Raw genomic sequence first — 26,759 nt, 5'->3', positions numbered from 1 at the left:
CAAACAACTCAGAACAGAAATCTATACAGAACAGGAAGCGAAAAAAATTGTCTTTGTTTTTGATTAGGCCATTTATGGCACAAATCAAAACTGGATATAGTTTTATTTTGTAACCTCGAAATTGCTTGCCTAAAGGCCCTAAAATCTGTGGCAAAGGGGATTTTTATACCTAAATTAAAAATTCAATATATTAGAAATGAAGGCAACATCCTGCCTTCACTTTCTTTAGCAATAAAAATAGGTGATCTCAGATGAATTATTCCAGGTTAGGTTTGACTTATTTTTAAAAATTGTGGTGTTTGGAATATCTCCCCCTCAGCCTCCTCAGATCTTTGGCCAGTTTTCCCTTGGCTCTGATTAACAGGAGGAGTAGACAGGCGATGAATCAGGAGAATAAAGGGATAAGATTAGAGGCTTGCCTTCATTTAAGAAAGGACTTCATATTGTACAAAGGAGTGACATAGTATGGAATGATAACAGAGACCAGTTCATATTAGCTCATTATGTTGGCAAGAGTGTCATATTCAGACAGTACAGTCCTTTCATGTCATAAGAGAAAGTGTTTGTTCTATAGGTTAAACTTGGCTTGATATACTGGGTTTAAATAGTTAAAGATTTCTGAGCCACTAGGACAAGAGTCAAATGGCAACAGATTATGACTAATGACTTCCATGGTTTCTTCCTCCCTCTGGGAAAGCTGTGCAGGATTCTTAGGAGAAAAATGGCTGAGTGTACTCAGGAAAATCTTACAAATAATAACTCCCACAGGACAAGTATAATTCATATTAGAAAAAGAGAAAAGGAGGCAAATGTAATGTATTTCACTGCCACAGAATGTAGAACAGCTAAGCTCTCTAATTCCTCGAAAAAGCCATTTCTCCTTGCTTGAAAGTCAGTTTCCCTCCTTTTTCCCATCACCTGCTGAAACAGCTAGTCTCCACAGACAACCTTGCCTCCTTTTGTTCACGACCTTGTGTATCTCTTTCCCTTGGATCTGGGCTTTCCCTGTGATTCATTTGGAAACAACAGAATGCTGAAGAAATGATGCTGTGTGATGTCTGAGCCTTGATCAGAGACGGTCTTTTTTTTTTCAATTTTTATTAGAGTATAGTTGATTTACAATGTTCTGTTATTTTCAGGTATGCAGCAAAGTGAATCAGTTATACATGTACATATATCCACTCTTTTTTAGATTCTATTCCCATATAGGCCATTACAGAGTATTGAGTAGAGTTTCCTGTGCTATACAGGATGTCCTTATTAGTTATCTACTTTATATATAGTAGTGTGTATATGTCAATCCCAATCTTCCAATTTATCCCTCCCCCCACTTACCCCCTGGTAACCATAAGTTTGTTTTCTACATCTGTAATTCTATCTCTGTTTCGTTCATAAGTTCATTTGGATCATTTTTTTAGATTCCACGTATAAGCAATATTATATGATATTTGTCTTTCTCTGTCTGACTTATTTCACTCAGTATGACAATCTCTAGGTCCATCCATGTTGCTGTAAATGGCAATATTTTGTTCTTTTTTATGGCTGAGTAATATTCCATTGTATATATGTACTACATCTTCTTTATCCATTCCTCTGTTGCTGGACGTTTAGGTTGCTTCCATGTCCTGGCTACTGTAAATAGTGCTGCAATGAACATTGAGGTGCATGTGTCTTTTAGAATTATGGTTTTCTCCGTATATATGCCCAGGAGTGGGATTGCAGGTTCATATGGTAGCTCTATTTTTAGAAAATAGAAAGCTTTTCTGACCCCATAGTATGGGTTAAGCATCCCTTCTAGGTACTGTCCCATATTTCAGTTTTCATATTATAATTATCTGTTTATTCTTGTGTGAGGTTAGGAAGAGAAAGAATCATGTCTGAATTGATTATCATTATACTCTCAGGACCAACAGTGCCTGATAAATATAGGAGGCTATAAACAAGCCTGACCCACTGAATCAATAAATACATTTATTATGCAGCTAAATACTGATCTCTTGCTCCATTGAGAAGAAGCCCCTTGCATGTTATACTATGTGATAATCAGCTTCCAGTAAAGGAAGTCATTTAAATATATCTCAGCAAAGTATAAGGGCAACAAGCATTGCACAAGCCACTTAGCTACCTAAGTTATTAAAATATATGGAGGATTTAGAAATAGATCTGGGCAGTGAGAATTTCTTTTCTAAATATTCACTGAATTCCTCTGTTCTGGATTTTGACCAATAAGAGGTTGATTAATCTTGCATTAATGCTATTCTTATAGTTTTTATGGATAAAGAGAACTTTAAGACCATGAAATTTCATTATCTATGTATTCTAAATGAAGAAAAATGCCCTCTTGTATCCTATAAATAAGACATCCGTGAACTGGCAAATGCTAGTACAAACAAGTTCATTTTTTGACAGTAAAACTGTCATGAACACATTTAAACTGAAAATATACAGCTAGGAAATTTTTACAAGAGGCAGATGTCATGTGAGGCAGTGAATTGAGCCAAATGACCCAAAAGATGTAATGGGGAGGGATTTTTATGAAATGAGTAAGAAATCAGAGAAGGTGAAACACACATAAACACACACAATAGGATGACTTCCCTGTTATGTCACTTGGTGGGTACCTAGAGCCATCTGAACAGTGGAATATGTTTCCCTAAGCATCTGACCTTGACCGAAGAATTACCAAGAAAAAGGCCAAAGGTAGTCCCAAGTGCTCAACCCTGGCTGTCTCAGATAGGAGCTTTGATAAGTCTTCTCAGCCCTTTGGGAGTGGTTTACAATTTCCTGTAAGACCTACCTAGTGCTCTGCTATCACTTTGAGTTTGAGAAGGCACTCAGTGATAAATGGTGTCACGGCTTCTGCCTCACACAGCAGCCCCTAACAATTGTTTTCTCTGGGACATTCTTTAGGAAATGAAATTCCAATTCACTGACATCTCAGTTAGAGCTCAATTTCTCCTACAATATATTCCTTACCAAGCATTTCCTATTAAAGAAAAGTACAGTTTAAGAACTGGACCAAGGCGACAATACATTTTTTTCTGATACACTGTAAAATGTAACATGCTTTTTTTTATATCATAATTTACTTTTATATTTGCCTTTAAGGTCTTGATTGTCAATTGTATGTTATATTATTTAAACATTATCTAAGAGTATATACAGGAGGGAAAACCCCTCTGAAGTCAATATTATTATTCTGGGTTTTCCTAAGGTGAAAAACTGAGATACTGTTGAGAGGTTACATGTCATAAATTAGAAAAAATACAGTACAAAGGCACGACATAGCAAATTGAAGCCCATTTCTTTCATAATTTTGTCTCTCCATATTCAAAATTATATACATTTGAACTCAGCATGACTTTAAACACGTATTCAAAAGTCCTTATTTTAAAGGCAAGGCCTAGAAAGTTTAACTAATTTGCTTGGATTCACATAGCTGGTGACAGAGCTGGGATTACCTGCCAATGTTCTTATGCGTTCATTTGACATTTAACTTATTTCTCAATGAGATCCGGATACTCAAACTTCTGAACACATAGAAAGTAAAATTCCCTTGAAGAACAGGCAGAATGCTTAATAAATCCTGTGTCCCAAATAACTAAGTACAATGAACAGAGATATACCACTTCCCAAAAGGTTTGATTTGCCCTCTAAGTGACACAGGAAAAAATAAGAAGTTTCCCCCAATAACAGCAGCCAAGAATGGTCAGATTTCTCCCAATACATATCTCTCTTGATCAAATACAGTATTCTGACTTCTTGCAAGGGAAAACAAAAATAGAACATGGGACAAAATTATTCAAGAGAACTGATTTAGGAGAAGGTTGTTCATTTTCTTCTTTCAGTAAAAGAAAAAAAAAAGGTGGGGGAACAACAAAATAATCTTTTGGATAGCAAGAGAAATATAGAGGAAAAAGGTCAAAGTGGGAAGAGACACGGGAATTACAGGAAAAGAGCTCTTTAAGGGAATTAGATGCATAGTTGTTTGAGTGTCATTATATCAAAGAAAAATTCTGGCACAATTTCACTCAGCGTATCTCCCTTCTCTTGCCTTTGCTCTACTGATCATGTCTCTCTCCCCCATTCAGTCAATCCTTGGGCATTAGGGAATATTCTTATAGTGCCAACAGATAACCTGCATAAGGCGTAAAGTTGATTTTAAAAATAAAGTTTTAATTGGTTTCTCATGCCAAAGATTAACAGTAATCCTTTCCCAAGGTTTTCATTATGTCTTTACTATATAACATTTTTAATGGCTTTTTGAACTCAAGAATCACAAACAAAATGGGAGCCAGTAGGCCCTACACAAAGGAGTTAGGATGAGTCCATGGACAAGCCAGATGTTCCATGTGCTTGAGAACAACATTGGTTTTCCTCATCCGCATTGTCAAGCCACTCAAGATGTTCTTACTGAGCTCGAAGGAGCTGATCAAAGAACATATCTTTCGAAAAAAATTTAAGAAGATGATTACATTAAGCTTGGTTTCCTCCTCAGAGGTGTACTAAGAGGGAAAGACTCAAATACTTCTGTAATCTTGGTATACGGCTTTTAATGAGGCTGAAATGCTAAAATCTGCTTTAAAGTTCATGACAATGAACCTCTGATATTCCATAGAAATGATAACTCTGTTAAAATCTCTTCCCAGGACCAAACCCAGAACATGGAATTGAAACTATCAGCGTTCAGAGGACCCTAAAAGATGAAAAATATTTCCATACATAGAAAAAGAACACAAATCTTACAAATCCAGGGTTAATTCATTTAGGCTGGGTGTTAAGAATCCAAATCACTTCACCCATGCCTTGTTGACATCAGAGTATGACTCTAGGGACATATTAGGATAGTTAACATAATATTTATATTTTCTTTCTGCAATTCTTTTCCACTTTCCAAAATAATCAGAAACTTCACAAAATCTTGGGTAACCATGTTACCAATTTGTCTTTCATATTTAAGAAATCCAGCAACTTATTTTTGGATGAGCATCTCTAATGCATAACTGGAAATAGCTACATATGTGGAGATAAGTTTAGAAATGGATTGCAAACATCTGCTTATAAGTTATATACATGTAAATAATTTTATAAATTATCTTTTTAGAATTTGGATAAGATCAGCTGATTTCTCAAAATTAGAGTCAAAACAAACAAGCAAAATATCTTTGAAAACCACAAAGGAAACCTTAGACTTTGTTTTTATTATTGACTGTGTTTGTTTGGTTGGTGGGCGGGTGGGTTAGGCGGGCTTTTTTTCCCCATAAGGAGGAGAGTAATACTGTCCCATGTGTGTTTCTTGGGATAATTTGAGGATTTCCTTAGATGATGGTAAGTAAAAGTGGTATGGGGAACAATATATATTGAAGACACCCTTCTCCATGTGAAGACATGACAAGAACTGTATTTTGGTGCCTCGTGCTCTTTTATCTTATTTAGTCTTCACAACATCCCTGCGACACATGTATTTTATGATTATTAATTTATGGATAGGGAATATGAGGTTCATAAAACTAGAGACTGAACTGATTTTTTTTAGAGTATTAGGGGAGAAATAGATTTTAAAAAATTTTCCCCCAGCAGAAGTTTCTATTGAATCACTCACAAATCTGTTCTTAAATTTTCCTCTCCCCATGCAACAGTTATACTATCTCTTATTTTGTTAATGTATTTAACAAATATTTATGGGTTACCTATTATATGTCAAGTACTATTCAGAAGATCGCAAGGGATAAAGGAGTAAAGTAAGCAAAAACATAATTCTAGTAAAGCGAGACAGAGAGTAAAGAAACAAATAAGTAGAATATATAATATTTGTATCAGATGGTATTAAATGCTAGATAATAAAAAAAGCAGGAAAGGGGAATATGGAGTGCCAGGATGCAAGAGGAACACAATAGGTTGGTCAGGGAAGACCTCACTGAGAAGGTGAATTTAAGAAAATATGACAATGAGGAAGTCACCAGCATTGCCGACATCTGCGGGAAAAAAATTTCAGTCAAAGGGAACAGTTAGAATAAAGACTGTAAGGCAAAAGGATGCCTAGTATGTTTGAGGAACAGCAAATAAACCCGGTCACTTGAATGGTGGGAAGGATGGAGAGAGCTTCAGAGAGGTGATAAGGGTCACATTGTAGAGGACCTTGTAAGCTTTGGTAAGGCTTTGAGTTTTGAATGGAATTATCACCATCTGATTTAAATTTTCAAAGGATCCCTCTGGATGCTACACTGAGATTAGTTTATGGAGGAACATAGATGGAAGTTGGGTGAGAGTCAGACTAAAAGATCATTCTGCTTGCTAGACTAAGATTAGTTTATGGGGGACCAATTTGGAAACAGCCAATGTGGCTTGTTTATGTAATTTCCCATTCATCTCAGCCTTCCCACCTCTTAAGACTTAGTTTCAAATGCGGTCCATGGAAACCCCGTCTAGCAGTCCATGCAGACAATTCCCATAGTTGGAAGTAGGAGGTTTTTACCTGAAAACTTACTTATGTGCTACTTGCGGAAAAGTGTGCTCCACAAGCTTTTATATTTCCTTGAATATAATCTATCAAAAATCACTTTACTATTAGCATTCAGCTGTTTGACTATGGTGTATTTAGTTTTGGTTTTGCACTATATTTATCTTGCTTGGGGTTCACTAAACTTGAATCCTATCACAGATCTTCAGACACTGATTAATTTTTGCTGTTTTCCTTTTCTTTCTTTCTTCCTTTCTTCCTTTCTTTCTTTCTCTTTCTTTCTTTCTTTCTTTCTTTCTTTCTTTCTTTCTTTCTTTCTTTCTTTCTTTCTTTCTTTCTTTCTTTCTTTCTTTCTTCGTGTTTCTGTGTGGATAAATTTTATTGATCAGTCTTTAAATTCAAATGACTAATCCTTTTTCAGCTGTGCCCAGTCTACTGATAAGTCCACAGATAAATTTATTTCTGACATTATATTTTCAGTTCTATAATTTCCATCTTACATTTTCCATTTTTCTGATGAAATGTATCATCTATTCATGCATGTTGTTCACTTCTCCATAAGGCTCTTTAACATATTTGTCATGGTTATCTTTTAAAATCCTTGTCTGGTAATTCCAATATCTATGATAACTGTGAGTCTTCTTTTATTGACTAATTCTTCTTTTGGTTTTGTATTACATTACTTCCAGTTTCTTTTCCTGTCTCATAATTTTTTGTTTGCTTCACATGCTGTTTGTCTGTCTCTTTTAAGCTATACTTTCACTTGATCTACAGGTTTAGTTTCTTTATTCACTGCCAACACTTTTCTGCTACTTGTCTTTTCCTTTGTTTTATTGTCTCTCCTTGCATTTTTATCACATTAGCCTTTTTTGAATGCCTTGGAAGTAGTGAGCTATTTTATTGTGAGATAACCAAGACGCTGGTTCACAAGATACTTGCATCTATTGAAGTCTTAAGACCAACAAATACTCCGATTCTTCTATTTTGGAGAATTCTGGCTCATAGCAGAAAAAGATTGAGGAAAGGTATTATGAAGGATGAGGACTTGAAGAGCGGGTTAGATATTGACCAACAGAGAGGAAAAGGGAAGCATTTTTGACAGAGAGAACAAAAAACACAGGGATAAAGAAAAATAAATAGGACATCTGTAGGTCTGTGAGGAGATGAATATGATGAGAGCAGTTATGTGAGGTCAGAGAAAATGCTGATGAAAGAAAAATTTTAATTCTCCTTTCCCTCCTTGCCATTTTCCCCTTAGGATTAAATGATATGAGTAATATAATATCCTCTAAACTATCTTCTAAACAGAGAGCTATCAATGATATTTCCTGCCCTAATATCTTTATATTTTAGCCTCTATGTTTAATAACCTAATCAAAATACAATTAGGTTGTTTTCCATTTAGACTTGACTTTTCCTTGACACTCTAGATTCTTACCTCTAAATGTCAAAACAAATGATATAAAAGTGATGAAAGAATTTCAGCCAAATGACTGTTTCATCTCCGAGGGATTAAATCACCAGTGTGAATAATTTTTCAGTGAATTGATTCATTTTTTTACCCAATTTGCCAATCAATAGCGTTAAAATAATTGAAGTATCTGTGTAACTAGCAATGAATCATGAGACCAAAACTCATAATTTTCATTTTGTCAACTGCCAAGCTAGAAACTGTTTTCTCTTCCATATAAACCTTTGCATTCTCTTCTGTGACCTTTAAATTCTCGACTCTGTTGGACTTCTAACACATCAAGAGCTCCATCACTATTCTACAAAGCACAAAGAGTAATCACAAAAAAGTGTCTGCTCTGTGGTAAAAGGAATTCCTGACAGGTTCCTCCCTAAATAAAAATAAATGGAACGACTCCCATAAAATTCATGTGGTCCACACAGAAATAGTTGGACTACATCAAGACCTCAAAAATGTCTGGTTAAAAACATGAGAACCACACTGGGATAAACTTCCTATTGATGCAATCTCTCAGATCATGGAATCCCCATTAAGAGAAGCTTATCACTGTCACCTTTGAGAAACACACTGGGCGAAACACCAAACAGTAAAAATAGAAATCATGTATTACGTGGAGGCACAGCAAAACTCCATTTTATCTCTAAATACTAAGATTCTCAGAGATTCATGTAATACATGCATTTTGCCTCAAGAAAGGTGTTTCTTGAGTTACAAATTATGTAGGCATATTTTGCCCACGTGTTTTTGGTTCAGTATCTCTGACTTATTCGATTGTTGATAATCAGTGAAACAATATGAAAATGTTCTTATTTAGACCCCTCTGTCTCCAAATCCTAGGATTTCAGCAGTGTGCTCAGCATTGGTGATGGAACTCTATCTTGACTCCCTATCTAATCTACGGTAGGGTGAAGGACCTACATTTATGAGACGACTGGCTAGGACAAGGCTGCTCTCTGTGGCCTTGGAAAAGAAAAATTATTAGGTTGCCAAGGATTGAACTTATAATGTAGATTATGTAGAACTAAATTGCCTTTTAAGAAACTAGTACGAATGTAAGTAGTAGTATTTAAGACATCTGGGTGTTACTTAAATTTGAATAATTGTTATGGCAAAGTTTAGTCATAAAATCATTAAAATCACAGTATATGTACAAGTAAAAATATGATGGTGAAGATACAGATATAATGTCCAATAATTATGCTGTATTTGAATAGTGACCCCACACTTCAAAATAGCAGATAATATTTTATGCTCTTGGAGTTATTTAACACAGAAACTTCTACTTTGCCCGTATGCTTCTTTTAACTAGGCTATAGAAGCATCCATAAGAAATATATGAATTAGGCATACCCCTTATATAAGCACCTTACAATATTACTTATGTCATCTTTCAATCCGTCTTCCTCCCTAAATTTTGGAGAGGGGCCATTTCTTTTTACATTTGCATCCCAGATTCTAACTCAGTTCTGTCATATCCTTTAATGAGCATTTATACATGCAATGTCTAGGCAACTGAGAATTCAGTATCCAGTTTATTTGCTTCTTTTTGCCATATATAAAAACAATGCATGGAAATGGAGCAGAAGTAAACAGGATGAAAGAAACATATTATCATACAAATATACTAATAAATTAGTTATTCCATGTAGAACTATTTAAGGCTGCTAAGTACCTTCACCAAGCTACTAACAGTTTATAGGCCACAGTTTGCATAATCGGAAATCTCTACATACATAAATCATATAAAAGATTTCTGTAGAAGAGTATGGTGCATCTAATTTAATTGTTATGGCTTCATTTCTACGAATGGGATGATTGGCAGAATTTTACTCCTTATCAGTTGCCAAATACAGCCTAGCTTATGTAATTCTGGTGTTTTATATACATTTTATGTGACAGGCATGTGGTTTTCTCAATAGCCTGTAACACCATAGCTATGGGTCATGGATGTGGTTCTTGTGTTGTTCACAAGGTATTTCTGCAACTTGGATACGGTTCTAGGTATCACTGATGTGGTTTACACATCTTAAAGAATTTTTTTTCATTTGTTGTTGTTGTTTTTTCTTCAAGGAGGGACTCATTTAGAATTGCTTACTCTGCAGGATTTGGGGTTGTCATATTGAAGAGAACAACCTTGTCGTGTTAGGAGAGGAGCAACTAGTGTCTTTGATGGAAGGTTGACAAAGATACTTTGTCCCTGGAGTTATTTTTATTATATGACTACTGTGTTCTGCCAGGAGGACTGAGACCACCTACCCGTACATTGAAAAACACAGCTGAGATCTGTCTTTGTGACCCAGACACATGCCCTCTCAACTCTTCTCTGTCCTGAAGGAAAACATCACAGCCCAGGCCAGATGAAAACAAGCACATTTTCCCCCGCTTTTTCTGTGGGAAAGATGAGCTGAAACCAAAGCTAATATATTTGAAAAATCTGGGAAAAAAACAGAACAGATTTTTTAAAAGTCATTCCTTTAGCCCCATCGGTATGTTACTTGCAGGAGTCTTACAAAGAAAACTTCTGTTGAAGTGGAAAACACTGGAGGAAACCCATGTTATGTGAGACTTTAATTCCCTGGAGCTGGGAAAGGTGAAAGAATCAGGTCCCTATACTCTTGGACTGTTTTCATTCATTACCAAGAATGTTTATGCAATTGATTTTAACCACTTCATCAGGAATCCCCTTCATCTGCTTGATACAGTTAACACAAATTGGTTGAAGCTAATTTTTAGAAGGTATACTATTATATGATATAAAACCCATTCATGAGGAAAGACAAAGATGCAGAAGAGGAAGAAGAATTGACTTGTTCATTTTTTCATTCTCTATATATCGGCACCCTTATTTCAACAATAGAGCCTTGCTACAACTTCATGGAATCTGTGATTTATGTCTCAATGCTTTCTTCTTGGATGGGACACATCTGGCACAAAATACCCAATTTTACACAATTAAATCACAGACCCTGGGCCAATCTTGTCAAACCATTGGCTCTTGTAAAGTTAAATCACATAATATAATTCCTACACAACAACCTCTTCCATTTTGTTTAGTCACTCTATTCCTGGCAAATATAATTCAACAACACCAAAATGAAAATGGCTGGGCCACTTGGTATTTTGCATGTTGGACTCCCCCAACTTTCCACCAAAACAGAGGTTCATTTTTATCAGACTAAACAAATTAACAGAGTGAACTTTAGATCAGTATTTTTCTAGCTTTTTGGAGTTCGACTCACATTAAGAAGTATATCTTACCCCAGGTCCCATATATAACCTGACACAAATTTTCATGATAGAATACTCATGCTTATTTTTTTCCCCTGGGAACTAAATTTATTTTTTATTTTATCATATTCATTTTTCTTTCTTTTTATTCTAGGAAGAATATTTAACATGAGATCTACCCTTTTAACACATTTTTAAGATGTACAATACAGTATTGTTAAGTATAGGCACCATATTGTATAGTATGCTCATGCTTATTTTATATAGTGCTCTTCAATATGGTCTGTTCTACTTTATTCATGTAAATTATTTGTTTGTTTTCACTACCCACGAATGTGTCATGAACAGTAATTTGAAATACATAGCTTTAGGTAACATTATCTATGAAAGCCTGACACAGAATAAAATTGCACCTAAGACCATTTGTAATAGCCAACCCTTATTGAGAACTGAGCTTAACACTTCTTTTATTTATTCATTATCCTACAAATCTCCATCCCAAGCATACATTTTATAGATGAAGGGCGTAGAGGGGCAAATATCTCACCAAAATTTACACAGCTAGTTAGTGACAGAGCTTTGATATGAACCCAGGACTACCCAGGTTCTTAGCCACTGAACTAACACCTAAACAGAAGGCTGAGTCTTGGGTCATGTCCTAGACCTAGAAATATTCTGTTGACCCCAGACTCTTGAAATTAGAGAAGATATTTATGAGGCCTTACATGGTTCTGAGAGGATCTCTATAGCTCTAAAGTATTTACAGCCTTCACAACAGGTCTCCTCATTGTTCTGTCCTTCCATGGGCAGAAGAATAACTAGACACTTGTTTCACGGTTTTTTAAAAAAATAAAAATCCTAAATATGATGTCACAAAAATGTAAAGTTAGTTCACTACTTTATCTATGCTTATATATAAATATATCTCATCTCCAAAATGTATTCCCTTTGTGATGGGGCAAGTTACTTAAACTTTGTCTCATTTAAAGTGAGGATGCTCGTAGTGCTTATTCTGTAGGTTTGTAGTGCAGTTTAAATGAGTTAATGCACATAAAATAGTATAGTGCTTGGCATGATAGTCAGCGTGCTGATTAAAGCCTAGCTATTAGGATTTTTACATCTATACCCTTCCGTGAAGAAAAACTTTTCCGTATGACTAGTAGAGCTCTCTGTAAATGGAAAAATCTCTTCTCAAAGACACACACCCACTTACTAATTTGAAACTAACAGAAGTCTGAACAGAGTTTGAAAGAGATTTCTCCTTAAAAAATACCAGAAATTTCCATCAACCATTTAAGTTAAACAGTGAATACATAGGTATTGTGCATTCAGAATCAAGTAGTAACAGTAACATAAAAGAAAAACCAGGGCTTCCCAGGGGATGCAGTGGTTAAGAAGCTGCCTGCCAATGCAGGGGACATGGGTTCAAGCCCTAGTCCTGGAAGATCCCACACGCCTTGGAGTAACTAAGCCCGTGCGCCACAACTACTGAGCCTGCACCCTAGAGCCTGCGGGCCACAACTACTGAGCCCGTGTGCCACAACTACTGAAGCCCACGCACCTAGAGCCCGTGCTCCGCAACAAGAGAAGCCACGGTAATGAGGAGCCCGCACACCACAACGAAGAGTAGCCCCTGCTCACCGCAACTAGAGAAAGCCCGCACAGCAACGAAGACCCAACGCAGCCGAAAATAAACAAATAAAATAAATAAATTTATTTTTTAAAAAAGAAAGAAAAATCAGAGGATGCTATGAAAAAAGAAATAAAGAGGATTAAACGATACAGAGAATTGTTAACACATTTTTCCAGAATAGTTTTTCTATTCTTAAGGTATGGTGCTCATGGTTTGTAGGCAGCTGTACATTCTGTATGAAAGACTTTTATACACTTTAATATAGAAGTCCTTAAAATCTTTTCTTCATGTGTCTTCTGGATGTAAACTATTGTGATACCTTATATTCCGAGACTCTGGGATTTGAAAAGGTGATCTGTGAAGAATTCTAAACCATGAGATTTATGTCAACAACATAATACTACTCATTTCTGGGTAGAGAACTAATTTTGAGATCCATTTGGATCTAGGCTTTCAGAACAATAAGCTCATGAGAGTCAAGGACAGTGATAAATGGATATTCTAAGGATTGTAAAGAATCTAATGAAGAGACATAAGTTCTCTGGGTGTCCAGTGGCCATTTACTGCCTCTGCTCTTGTGAATGTTGTTGATAATAATGATGAGGAAAGTCTTTATCTCCTGGATAACGTTGACCACAGGGATAAAACTAAATCTCTTCGAATTTTCTTTCCTTAATTTTTAAAATGAAGTTTTGATGGATGAAAGGTGCTTTAGGGATGGTATCTCTGGAAGCAGCGGGCTGTTCTCACAGGTTGGGGACAGGCCTGTGTGGCTTGCCTTTGCAGCTCCCCACAGTGTTATGGCAAAGACAAGTTAGGCTTGGCCTGGAAAAATAGCTCTCTGCCACTCTCTGGATGTGTGCATCTTCAGGGCACAGGCTGCCAAGACAAACAGGCACCATCAGATTCCTTTCTACCTCCCACAGAAGAATGGTCTTATTAAGGATGACCTCTAGAATGGGGAGAAAGGATTCATTCACCCATCACCGCCTTAACCTTCCCAAATTCTTAGACCCCTCACTTGAACCCTGCAGGGGATGCAGACAATCAGCAAAAGAATGTTTTGGTAAACAGCATCTTTCAGACAGTCCTTCATCAGTGAAAAATGAAGACATACCGGAGCTCTGCTGTGGACAGGTTCAAGAAAGTCGGGAAAGCTGGCTTTTCAAATGCCACCTTGCTGCTGAGCATGGCATTTATAGACCTACATATCCAAGCAGATATATTTAATCGAAAGGCACTCACTAGCAGGATGTGAGATTTGCCCTTGCTGTTCGATAAGAAGTGTCAGAATGTTAAGAGCTGGAAAAGATCTCAGAAATTAATTAATCCAACCCTCTTTCCACATAAAACATGCCTTGCTTGGGGCCCAATAATTCATAATCACTCAAGAAAATGCTTACTGTATGAAATTTCTCAAATAGTTTCATAAATTTGTCTACTATTCCCCAACAGTTTTTGAAAACATTTATTTTAAAAGGCAATGGGCCTAAGTAACCTGTTAATTCTGATGCATGCAAACTGTGAGGCCAATGAGAAAATACTTTGAATTTGGGGAAGGAAAAATCTATTATTAAATATATGCACTGCAAGTATCATTATTATAATTATCTGATTCTAAAAGCATTTTTCTTTGGTCATGTTTTCAAACTAATAAGCCAAAAGCAATTATTCTTCTCGCTGGCTGATGTGTTCTAAGCTCTAAACTTGGTACCTTGAAGCACAGGAAAGAAGTGAGAGGCATTTCTTGCTCACAGAGATGTGGCAGCAGTGAGGGTATTACAATGCATTCAGGAATCGGAGAAGAGAATGATGGATAAGACAGAGACAGATCGCACAGCGCCTATCAACAGAACTCTGAGCGAAAATGGAGATCAAGGGGAATTGGGGAAAATCTTCCAGAAGAGATGGGATTTGAGTTTGACTATAGCTACAAAGGGAAATCTTTTGTTTTTACTCCATTTACCATGGTCCTCAGCATAGAGAGTCTCTGAAGCATGAATTGTTATGAAAGAGCTACTTCTGACCACTTCACTGAATGCAATAACCAGCAAGGGAATAATGTGGGTTTTACAGACCACACATCCACTAGTCATTGATTGGATCTCCTGGTCCCTAACGTACTGTTTCACTTACCAGTTCTGTTTTCTAAGTTTAAATACAACACCTGATGGAAAGAAATGTAGGTTTAGAAGCACTGACACAACAGTGAAGCAAAAATCATATGACTTCTTCAATTACAGTATTTCATAGCAGTTTAGCCCCCCATCCTAAGTGTACTTTTCAGATTTTCCCATATTAAGTTGCTCATCAGTAGTTAACATGTAAAAAAAAAATGTTTTTCAACTTAATGACAATGTCGCAACAGGAACAACAACAGCAAATTCAGAGAACAAAAGGTCTCCACTGAAGTTTGTTCAGCAGCTGAGCTTAGTGTACAAGGGAAATCACTGACCACCCCATCGTATGAAAGTATTTAGAAAATTATGCCACACATGCATAATTATATGCACAAGTCAGCATGTTCACCACTCTACCCAGCAAATTTTCGAACTCATTTCAGATACATCCTATTAGGTTACCCAAAGGCAGATTGCGTTCATCGCTATTTATAAAATGTAAAGATATATACTTTACTGAAACCTGGGATAAATAAATATATGTGTGTGTGTCCATTTGTAGTATACACACATATATATAAATATATAGTAGCATACAAATCTATTTATAGCATGCACACATACCCACATTTTCCTGAAATGTAAGTATTCACTTAAACACATGAAATACCTTTTCATTGTAGAATTAGCTACTGAAGCAAAAATTTTCATAAGTGAACGATGGTTTCAAGGTTTAGAATAAATCTGTACCTTATCTTGCAAATGAGTTGACAGGATCTAAAAATGTTGACCCATTAGAATCTCTATGACCTATAGACTGGTGCATTGGTTATCTATTTCTGCATGTCAAATTACCCCAAAACACATGGCTTAAAACTAATCATGTATTCTCTCTCACAGTTTCTGTGGGTCATGAGTTTGCAAAGGGAAAGTAGGGACAGCTTGTCTCCATTCCATGACGCTGGGGGCCTCAGCTGGAAGACTGAAGTCTGGAAGTGGAATTATTTGAAGCTTCTTTCGCTGACGTTTAAGGCTTGCTGCTGGCGTCTGCCAGTAGCTTAGCCGAAGCTTCAACCAGAACATCTACATATGGCCTCTCTCGTATGAAGACTAGGCTCCCAGGCAAGCATCCTGAGAGAAAAAGCCAGCTAGAAACCTCATCCTTTTCATGACCTAGCCTCAGTAGTCACGTAGCATCGTTTTTACATACTACATTGATTGGAGCTTTCACAAGCCCCTGCCCAGATTCAAGTAACAGCAGACATAAATACAGGTCAGTAGTTACTTCTCATTGGGAGGAAAGGTAAGCTAGTTCTCCGGAATGGCTCTCGCAGGTCTTCTGAGGAAATGGGTAATGTTCTACTTTTGAACCAGGAGAGAAAGATTGTGTGAGTGTTCTCGCTGCATCTCTTCTCAAAACTCTCAAAACACACCTGAACATATTCATCCTAAGGGATCACCATTTTTCTAAAATTACAGTTTAACCTTCTTAGTTTGTCATAACAGCCTATGTCTCCTCCAGCCCCTGCCTACCTCACCAGTCTTATCTTTCACCTTCTATCCTACACCTGATTTTTATTACATGTCAACTTTTTTTTTTTTTTTTTTTTGCGGTACGCGGGCCTCTCACTGCTGTGGCCTCTCCCATTGCGGAGCACAGGCTCCGGACGCGCAGGCTCAGCGGCCATGGCTCACGGGCCCAGCCGCTCCGCGGCATGTGGGATCTTCCCGGACCGGGGCACAAACCCGTGTCCCCTGCATCGGCAGGCGGACTCTCAACCACTGCGCCACCAGCGAAGCCCTACATGTCAACTTTTTATTCAAAATAAAAGGCCCAAACAGACTAAGATTAGAGGTTGGTGGCTCAAAACTATTCCATTTTGGACTGGTTTACATTAAACCTTGGTCTTTTGTATCTGAACCCTCTATTTGTGTATTTGGCTTTTTGTTGTTGTTGTAATCGTTGTGCTTCTCAGCACTCCTTTGTCTGTTCCTTGAGAGTAAAGCCATGAATACAATCCCTGAGATGATGACGATTCTTCAGGTCTTTCCTGGAAGCTAGAGAGGAAAAATGTGTTTTACACATTTGAAAAGTTGGAAATAGCTATTAAGGCTCTGGATTTATTCAAACCACCGATGTCTAATTTGTAAAATTCTTCACATGGTGTTGGGCATAGAAAGCTGTACTAAAATGTTTGAAGGTGTTTACTTCTCTGAATTTTGTATGTGTTTTTGGTCGTTTCCTTGAAGGGCACTTCTAGTTAGCACGGCTTGTGCTCGGTGTTCCTTTTGGCTAAAGGTACAACCCTGTACTGACTTTTTGGTCAGAACATATTTCTTATGTTCCAACCTGTCAACAAGTCTTTGTTTAGCAACTCTTGCGTGCCAGGCACTGTGCTAGGTCCTTGGTATTTTGTGGTGAACAAGATTTCCGTTATTCCTGCCACTATGAAGTTATAGACTTGTAATTATACAGAAAGCCTTGGTTTTGTTATATTTAAACCCAAAACAAGATTATTTTATGATTGTCTTGAAAATTTATAAAAAGGATGAATTCCTTTACAACTTTCTACTTACGCTTTATGAGAGTTTGACTATCTGATCCATTTACAAATATAGGACAGACTTCAACTGAAAAGAAAGGACAGAAAAGAAAAGAAAAATCACATGAAAAAAGTAACACTAGGAACTTATTACTAAATAGGTCTAAGTGATTATGGGTAATCTGTTAGCCAGCCATTTCTTCCTCGTGCTAAAAAACTGTGGTTCATGAAATGAAAAAGGTCCAATGGCAGAGTCATAGACCTCATGTTTCTTGTATAAAGTACACTTCAAACTGGATGTTTTGGCTTCCTGTATGTTTGAGAACATCTTGTTTCTTACCAACATAGAGTAAACATAACATTTAATAAGAGTTTGTCACAGTTGATAGAGTACTGATGCCTTTTGATGCCAAAAGGCACCAGTGACCTGGTTCTAAGATGGCTGTAGATACTCAAAGCTGCAAAGATGATAAAATCCATTCTGCAACATTTTTATGTTTATAGGAGATACATAACTTCTGTGCATCAGTTGTATAAACCAGTAAAATAGTTTTAAATGAATTTTACTTACACATCAATCTTCTTTTCTCAGCCACAAACAACACTGCTTCTCTTAATTCCAACTCTTCGTCCAAACCATGGAGGGAAACAATAGTATTTGATAAAACTGAATTGTTGTATCAATCCTAAATACATCCACTCTTTATTTCTTTTTTGGAATTGCTGCGAAATAAATGTCTTCTATTAAGTTTTGGAAATTTAAGTGGTTCTCAAGAAATAGTCCCTCAGGTAAAAACAACAGTAAAAGAGCCTAGAAATCTTCTTATAAATCACCACCTGACTGGTTTTTCTCTCCTGTAAAAACAAAACTCATAGAAAATTGACCTGAATTCAGTATTTAAGCCATTTTTCATATAGAGATAAACTTTCCAAGTAACTTTGAGGCAATTTGGAAGACGTTTCTATCTTAATTAATTTTCCTAAGAGTTTTGTGGAAATGTTAACTTTCTTAGATTAAGATACATACCACAGTTTTTTCTAATTATCTGTTATATACACTGTATGTGTATGTGTGTGTATATATATGTATATATATGAAGTATTTATTTATAAAAGAACAAGGCAGATCTGAGAGAGAAAAATGGACTGTTTATTTTGCTGTCTGTGCTCCTAAATACTATCAAAACATCCTCTTTTGCTGCCTATTCAAACATTGGTAAATTACTTAGCAACAACAGCATATATTTGGGGCATACTTTGTAGTTACCACATCAGTGTCAGGGATAAGAAATATTATCAGTTATGTACCTTCCAAAAATACCACATTATCAAAAAAAAAAATATTGTACCAAGTAGGTCAACCATTCATTAAAGTCTGGGGTAAGAGCAGTCACAGACTCATGTCAAGAGAAAGTAGGGCTAGCACAAGGTAGAGAAAAGTACTTTGTCTGCAGTAGACCGAATACTAAAATTTGGATATAGAAGAGGAAATTGCTCCCTCGTCAACGTTTTTTTTGGTTTGTTTGTTTTTTTATCTTTAAGCATTCATTCACCTGACAAATATTTATTAAATGTCTACTACATTAAAGACACCAGTCCTGGGAGTTGGGGGAATTGGGGAATTGTTCTTCAAAGGATATAACGTTTCAGTTATGTTAGATGAATAAGTTCTAGAGACCTGCTGTACAGCACAGTGCCTTAACGATACTATATTGTGCTCTTCAAAGTTTGTTAAGGAGGCAGATCTCACGTTAAGTGTTCTCACCACAAAATAAATAAATAAAAAATAAAAAGACACAAGGAAACTTTGGGAGGAATTGGTTATGTCTTGATTGTGGTGATGGTATCATGGTTTGCCTATGTCCAAACTCATCCAGTTATACACATTAAAATGTGCAGTTCTTTGTATATCAATTATAGCTCAATAAATCTGTTTAAAAATTTACAAAAGAAAAAAGACACTGTTCTGGGCATTTGGGGCATAGCCGTAACAAACCTTCCTGGATCTTACTTTCTAGCAGAGGAGAGAGAAAATCAACATCATAGAGTATCAGTTAGTGATATGCTAACAACGCCAGTGACACGTCTTAAGGTTTGAGTTTATTAACATCATTATCACACACGTAAGCATAGCATCACTACCTTAAAATGACTTTTATTCAACACTCGTATGAAGAGCCACTAGGTCAAATACTACCCAAAACAAGTTAAAGATGCTAGCTCTGTACCCTGGAGGCATTTGATACAGAAGAAATTGCCACAGGTCAACAGAAGAACATCAAAGTTGTGCAAAAGTTACACAGTTAATTTGCAATCAACAATGGGTCCTATGGAATGTGAGGTATTATAGAATGTACAAACACAGAAGTGATATGGAGGTTGCCTATCTTGTTCCATGGGTCAGAAACTGACCTCTTCAAAATTTTCACCAACAAAGGAACAGACTTTCATTTAACTCAGTGAGTTGCCACAATATTTTCCCCTGACTCAATTATTCGAAGAACTCTTACATAATCTGTTGACGCTTTCTGTGGCAGCAGAACCAAAGGTTGGCGTGAACAAGGAAGACTCCTTCCTGGGATGAAGGCCCAACGCAGGACATGTTTATTGTTCTCATCAATTCTGTCTTGCTTGCAAAGAAAACTCCAGTATGGGGACAGGGTATCAGGAAAATGAAAACCAGAAAACAAAGTGTAGCTGATCTCGTTCGAACTGAACTTGCGTCTGGATCTTCCTACCTGAGCCATTAACCATGTTCCACATTATGACTTTGCAAATTCAGGTGATAACAATTGGTGGACTTCTTATTTTAAATTGCTGAGCAATAATAAAATGGGCACAATACATCTCTAATTGGGCAGAGTCTTGTATCAGGTGATGTCATAGGGTGGTGCTGGTCAAATAATGGATTACCGTTTCTTAGGTACCAGGTCAGTGCGTGATACAATCAAGGACAGCGGTGTGTCCTGTAGTTCGTAAGGCTGCAGCTAAATGCTCTGAGTCGGAGTTTCTCGGGATGAAGTAGTGAGCAGGAGAGGAGATGAAAATGTTAGTGTTCATATTAAATGGAAATACGTTACCTGGAATCAACCACAGAATAACTCATTGTATTAGCAGGTAAATTAGCTATCCCACAGTGGATCTCAGGGTCTCAAGGTGATGGGAAAGAGAGCAGGTAAATTTAGCTGGAGGGAAGGAGAATAAAAGAGAGAAGGGGAAAATTAAGTAAGCTTTCCAATCCAGAGAGGTCGTCTTTGGGTGGTATGTAAATGAGTGATTCTCTGGGCACCTTCAGATACCATTAGCAGACTGGGTCCCCCACAGGAAGAGAGGGAGAGTAGCTGTCAAAGTGGGGTGGGTAGAAAAGCAACTCTTCCTCTTTCTTCGTTTTGCTAGAGGCCAGACCTCTCTGTGTGACATGAGTGGCAAATTTTCAGCTTTCATCTGGATTCTTAACAACATAGATACACTGTTGATGGTCATGAATAATCTAACAAAGATGAAAGTATAAAATGCAGAAGCCATCAAAATCCTTCCGAGACTGAGGGGGAAGTAAACTAATACTAATAGGAATGAGCTGAACACATCTCCCCAAGCCACATAGTCCTTTCTGGACACACTCAAAGACTCAGCTCCTTGTCTTCTACAGGAAAGGCGTAGAATGCCCGCCAGTAAAACTACTTACCATGCACTCTGCGAGACCCCTATTCCTTTCCAGAGGGTCCAGCTCTGTGCTAAAAAGCACAAGGAAAAGCACATGGTTTGGAAAGAAAAGTTGTTGATGTCTCTTCTCCCCAAAGGTACTTCAAGCCATAAATGAACACACACAATCTGTGTTTATTTTCTTTTAAATATATTTTTGAAAATATGCTGTGATCCAAACTATGTGTTTTCAATTTTGCCTGCCATTCCATGACCATGAGTGATGTATTTTATCCATATTCATAACCGGGCACAAACTTTCTTTTCATAGCTCACTCTGCAGTATAAATTCTGGCGGCCGGGAGGAATTTCCTTGTGTAGCCCGCATCTGGTAATCCTTTACCGGAGGCCTGGCTCCGAATCAGTGTTTGCATTCCTCCAATGGCTCAGGTTAAATGTAAAGGAATGAGGTATTTGGGTCTTCCTTCAGAAAATTAACTGCATTTACTTGTCTCAGGTAGGATAGGACAGTATGTTCATAAGCTCTTGCTAGCTTCAGGAATGTCTAACCTGATTTCCTGTCATAAATATTTCATTTAAAAAATAAAAGGCTTTAGAAATATGCCAGTTCAAACTCAGTGCAGACCCTTCCAACACCAGCGCTCTGTGGCAGTGGGAAACCAACACCAGAAGGTCATGGGTGTCCCCACTGTCCTCCTCTTCATCCCCAGTGTGAGGGAAAGCCATTCCCCCTTGGGGTTTCTTCTGGGTGGTAGAGGTAGAATTGTGGGTGGTAACCCAGTGTGTGTGCAAAGCTTGGAGAGGAGGAATGTTTACTAAGGGATGACTTCAAAGCTGTCTTACAGAGGAAGTATCTGTCCCCATGTCCACCCCTGCTCCAGAGAATAGGGTTTTACTTTCAGGTAGGAATCTTGGTTGGTTCTCTCTCCTTGGAGTGACTCCTAACAGCCCCTTTCCTCTCACTTTGATGAGGTGACACTGACCCGTCACAGGTTCATCCTGGTGCCCAAGCTTGGAAGGTACCATCCAATCCACGCCTGTGGGCTGATACCTGAGACGAGCTGACCTTTGGGAGTCGAGTTGCCTCCTAGGTTAAACAGTGAGCCCAGGGTGTTTTGCTTTTCAGAGTTCTTCTCCCAGTCTCATCTTCCCACTTGGCTCTCCTTCCTGGGGCTGCCAGTGAACTGAAACTGAGAGGCTATGAAAACATACACAGGACAGAGAGGTAAAGGAAGGGCACAGGGTGTTCTGCTGGTTTCTTGTTCTCGCCTTTCTTTACGTGGCCGTCCTACCCCAAATAAGATATCCTCCTGCTTCCTTTGATTTGCCTTAACTGGGAACATAAGGTCAACTTTGGGAAGGAAGAAAACAGATGTATTTAAATCCACTAGGAAGAAGCCACAGAATGTTCCTTCTTTCCGAGGGTAAACAGGAGCAGAATCAGGGTGTTTTTATCATACATTTCCCAGATGCAGTTCTCAGGTTTCCCTCAACGCAACTCAGGAATATCCTGTTTTTACTATTAAACTTGGGTTCATTCATGTAGAGTTGTTTCAATCGCTGTTTTGAGTGTTTTCAAACTGACTGGCATAAAGTTAATAACACAGACCAAGGGCAGCTGTGTCAACAGAGGCCAAGAAATTATTGAATGGCCAATTCATTGATGATATTTATAACTCTTGTCTGTGGATAATGTGCAGTATCATCAGAAACAACAAGTAGTGGAAGGTTGATCTACATACACAAAAGATAATTCATCAGTCACCTTCATATTAGTAACTTGGGTATGTGTCTCTTTCCAGAACAAATCTATATTCTGCTTCACCCATCAATTGTATACTCAGTTGTGTATCTAAAAAGGATTAACGAGCACCTACATTTTCTGGGAACTGTGTGCCACTCAAGGGATACAAGATATGGCTTTCTTCCTTAGTAGATAATACAGGTGAGCAAACCAACAATTATGATACAATGCTATAAATATAAATTTGGAGATGTGCTTAAGGTGCTATAGAAATAAGAGGTATATATCTATGTTGTATTGGGAAGTAGGGTCTGTGAAAAAGTTTCTCTGTAGAAGAAAACTTTGGTTTACTCCCAACTGATGGATAAGATTTCCCAGGCCAGCATGGGGTAAGGAGTGTGGTGGGTTGTTCTAGCATGTGCAAAGGCATGCATACATATGAAAAAGTATTAGGAATCTGCAGAACCCATAGTGTGCTAAGATTGGAGTTTAGTATTACTTTGGGGACACCCAGAGTTAAGGTGGAAAAGTGTACTCATTTTTCATGATTCATGAAAACTCTTTGATGCCATTCTATGGGATTTGCAAGTATCCTGACATCATCACCTTCCTTGGGAAGCCGATGCAAGGTTTTATCAGAAGAATGATCTACAGTTATCATTTTAGAAAGATCATTCTGGCTGTAATATTGTGGACTGATTAAGAAGAGAGGGGCAAGAGAAGACTCAGGGAGGATATTAAGTAGCTACCAAATTGGTTTTCAAATAAAAGGAATAACTCTACAGCCTTGAAGGGGAATATGCTATAAAGTTCAGTGCCCAATTTGGGGAAAGGGTGGGTACCCGAGTGAGGGAAATGTCAAGAATTGTAAAAGGTCAAACATTTTACACTACTTCCAAACTAACAATTTAACCTGCTATAGTTTCATGGATGCTGAGAGCAGACACAGTCTCCTGTGTCAGAGACAAAGGAGAGTTTAATCCTCATAGCAATAGCAGTAGTCAGAGTATCTGCATTTTTGTGCCAGTACCCTGAGCCTCCACGTCCATAGGGTGCCATAAAGAAGGACCAGATGTCACTTGCACACACAACAGATTACATTACTGGAAAAGAACCCTGCATTTAGAGAGCCTAAAATTTTTATCATGAGCATTAAGCATGCATGCCTTTTTCTCTAGAGGAAGATACTATCTATATCTTCTAAGACTATGAGCAAATCTGCATGCTGTGCCAGAGAGAGACACTACTTCTGTCTTTCAAGACTCTTCATTCTACACACGTTCTTGTAAAGACAATCTTGAACAGTGGGCACTCAATGTCTGGCTTGCAAGATTTGCAGAAATGCAAGACACCCACAGAGAACTGTTTCGCAACAGAAACACCCAAGAAAAAGAAGAAATTAGAATGACTTCCGGTTCTGTGGCATGAACAGCAGGTGAAGAAATTGTAGGAACAGGAGGAGAAGTTTGGTTTCACGTATGTATCAAAGCTGAAATGGTAAAGAGCATGACACAAAAGAATCTTCAGTATCACAATCATATGTGACAAACAGTTAACCTCTAAGTTCATACAGAGTTTAGATTTCATAGTAAAGAATCTCCTTAACCAGTATAGTCCCTTCTGGAAGAAATTCAGAACTTTTGCCAAGTTTGAACCAATTGCCAGCTTGGATATCTTGACCTACCTGTCCTTCAGGCCTTGTAAGAAGAATCAGTGAGACTAAGAGAAACCATTGCAAGAGCAGAATTAGAAGGAAACACATAATTCAGTCTTTGACACACTTTATGAGAACTGTAGATCCTACTCAAATTTCCTCGGACTGGGGACACGGACAGTTGTCTACAGGCTGTTATCATTCACAGGGCATCCTCCAACCTAAAAGAAAGACCACTGAGTTTGTCATGAGCTGAACAATGATTTCGGAGACCCTCACACATCTATTTGCAGCCCCACTGTAGCCCTGATTTCTGAGTTGTAATTCTGGTCACAGTTGTTCATCTCATCCAATAAACCACAAGTTTCTAAAACTAGGGAGTATCTTATTCATCTTTATATTTTTCTTGCACCTACCTTCAGTCTGATTATGTTACATAAATCAGAAATGAAAAATCTATTTTAAGTTTAACCTTTGCATTTTAGAAGCTCCTTTGTCCTCCAAACCATATATCTTGGATACCATCCAAAAAGTCAAATTATCTTCAGAAATTAAGTAGAAATTAACTGTTTGTAGAACAAACAGTTTCTACAAGCAAGATTTAGAAAATCTTATTTATATACCATTAATAGTTTATTCATGGATGAACAGAATCCTCTCATACCAAAAAAATGAATTGCTCTAATCCATATTTCCTTTCTTAAGGTCATAAGGCTTTGGCTACTTCAATGGAACAATAAATTGCTTTGTAAAGGAAATAGTGGCATCATTATATTAATCTACGAATTAAGTATAAAATTTTAGTTGCTCTGAATTTTAACAGCCCAATTACCATTTGTCTTGCCAGTAGCCTTTTTAAAGATACAATCTACTTACATGTGTTAATGTTTTTCCGTTGCTATAGATTGCCTAAGCCCCAAGGATTATATCACCAAAACCATTACAGCATTATAAAGTGATTTTGGTATTACACAGAGAACAATCAGTGGCTTTGTATACCACCGTTGACTTACATCAGAAAATCAAAGGTCTAGAGTTTTGCCACTGAGTGGGATGGTAATAATAAAAAATAAAATTGACAGAAAAGGAGAGAGTTTTTAGATATATGAATAAAATGATTTGGAGCTGGGTTGTGGAGATTTACTGGGATTTTGTTAAATCAAATACTTCTTCCTTAAAAAGTTCAGCTATTATATTAGTCTCTGAGGGTTGCTGTTAACAAAGTACCACAGACTGAATGCCCTGAACAACAGAACTTTAGTGTGTCACAGTTCTGGAGCTAGAAGTCCAAGATCAAGGTGACAGATGGGTTGGTTCCTTCCGAGGGCTATAAGAAAAAATCTGTTCCTCGTCTCCCTCCTCTTCTGGTGGTTTGTCAGGAATCTTTGGCATTCCTTTCTTGTAAACACATCACTTCAACCTCTCTGCGTTGATATTCACGTGGAGTTCTGTGTGTGTGCGTGTGCGTGTGCGTGTGTGTGTGTCTGTCTGTCTGTCTCCAAACTTCCTCTTCTTATAAGGACATCAGTTATATTGGATTAGGACTCACCCTAATGACCTTGCATACTTCTGTAAAGGACCCTATTCCCAAATAAGGGTCACATTCTGAGGTACTGGGGGTTAAGAGTTCCTTTTGAGGGGGACATAATTCAACCCATAACAGCTGTTAATACCCAAACCCCAACTTTAACGAACCTCTTCTAACGTATTTGGCTCTGTTCCCCAGAACGTACAATCTCTTTCAATGACACGTATTAGCCAATGAGAAATAAATAACACTCCAATGAACTTGGTTCATTGGAAAATAGTTTTTCTCAATTGTATATTTCAGACCTTCAGACACAATTTTTTTTTTAACATAAGCAAGAAGTAAAATTCCAAGTGAAGTGAGATCAGAGCTGGGTGCATTACCACTCTCAACTTCCATCTAGAATTTCAAACGTCAAGTAAAAGAAACTGAATTGTGAGCTTAATTATGTCAAAATGCCTAGGACTGTTCTGAGCACATATAAGATCCTTAATAAATATCGGTTAACTCTCTTTAAATATAGCAGTTATGGGCTTCCCTGGTGGCGCAGTGGTTGAGAGTCCGCCTGCCGATGCAGGCGACACGGGTTCGTGCCCCGGTCCGGGAAGATCCCACATGCTGCGGAGCGGCTGGGCCCGTGAGCCATGGCCGCTGAGCCTGCGCATCCGGAGCCTGTGCTCCGCAACGGGAGAGGCCACAACAGTGAGAGGCCTGC

The 26,759-nt window shown here is 37.7% G+C and overlaps 1 long non-coding RNA gene across 6 annotated transcripts in view; it reads left to right on the top strand.

Annotated features, from left to right (window-relative positions):
* LOC113609180 (uncharacterized) overlaps positions 1–26,759 on the top strand; it is a 278,992-nt gene that overhangs the window by 246,989 nt on the left and 5,244 nt on the right. For all 6 annotated transcript variants that reach the window (XR_003428538.1, XR_003428536.1, XR_003428537.1 and 3 more), the window contains one exon: positions 22,921–23,063. This is a non-coding gene — a long non-coding RNA (uncharacterized LOC113609180). The remainder of the gene's footprint in view (positions 1–22,920; positions 23,064–26,759) is intronic.

Source organism: Aethalodelphis obliquidens, unplaced genomic scaffold (assembly GCF_003676395.1).
Source record: "Aethalodelphis obliquidens isolate GAN/ISIS:26980383/991018 unplaced genomic scaffold, ASM367639v1 scaffold3, whole genome shotgun sequence".
In the NCBI taxonomy this organism is placed as follows: domain Eukaryota; kingdom Metazoa; phylum Chordata; class Mammalia; order Artiodactyla; family Delphinidae; genus Aethalodelphis; species Aethalodelphis obliquidens.
This window is presented reverse-complemented; position numbering and strand designations above follow the sequence as displayed.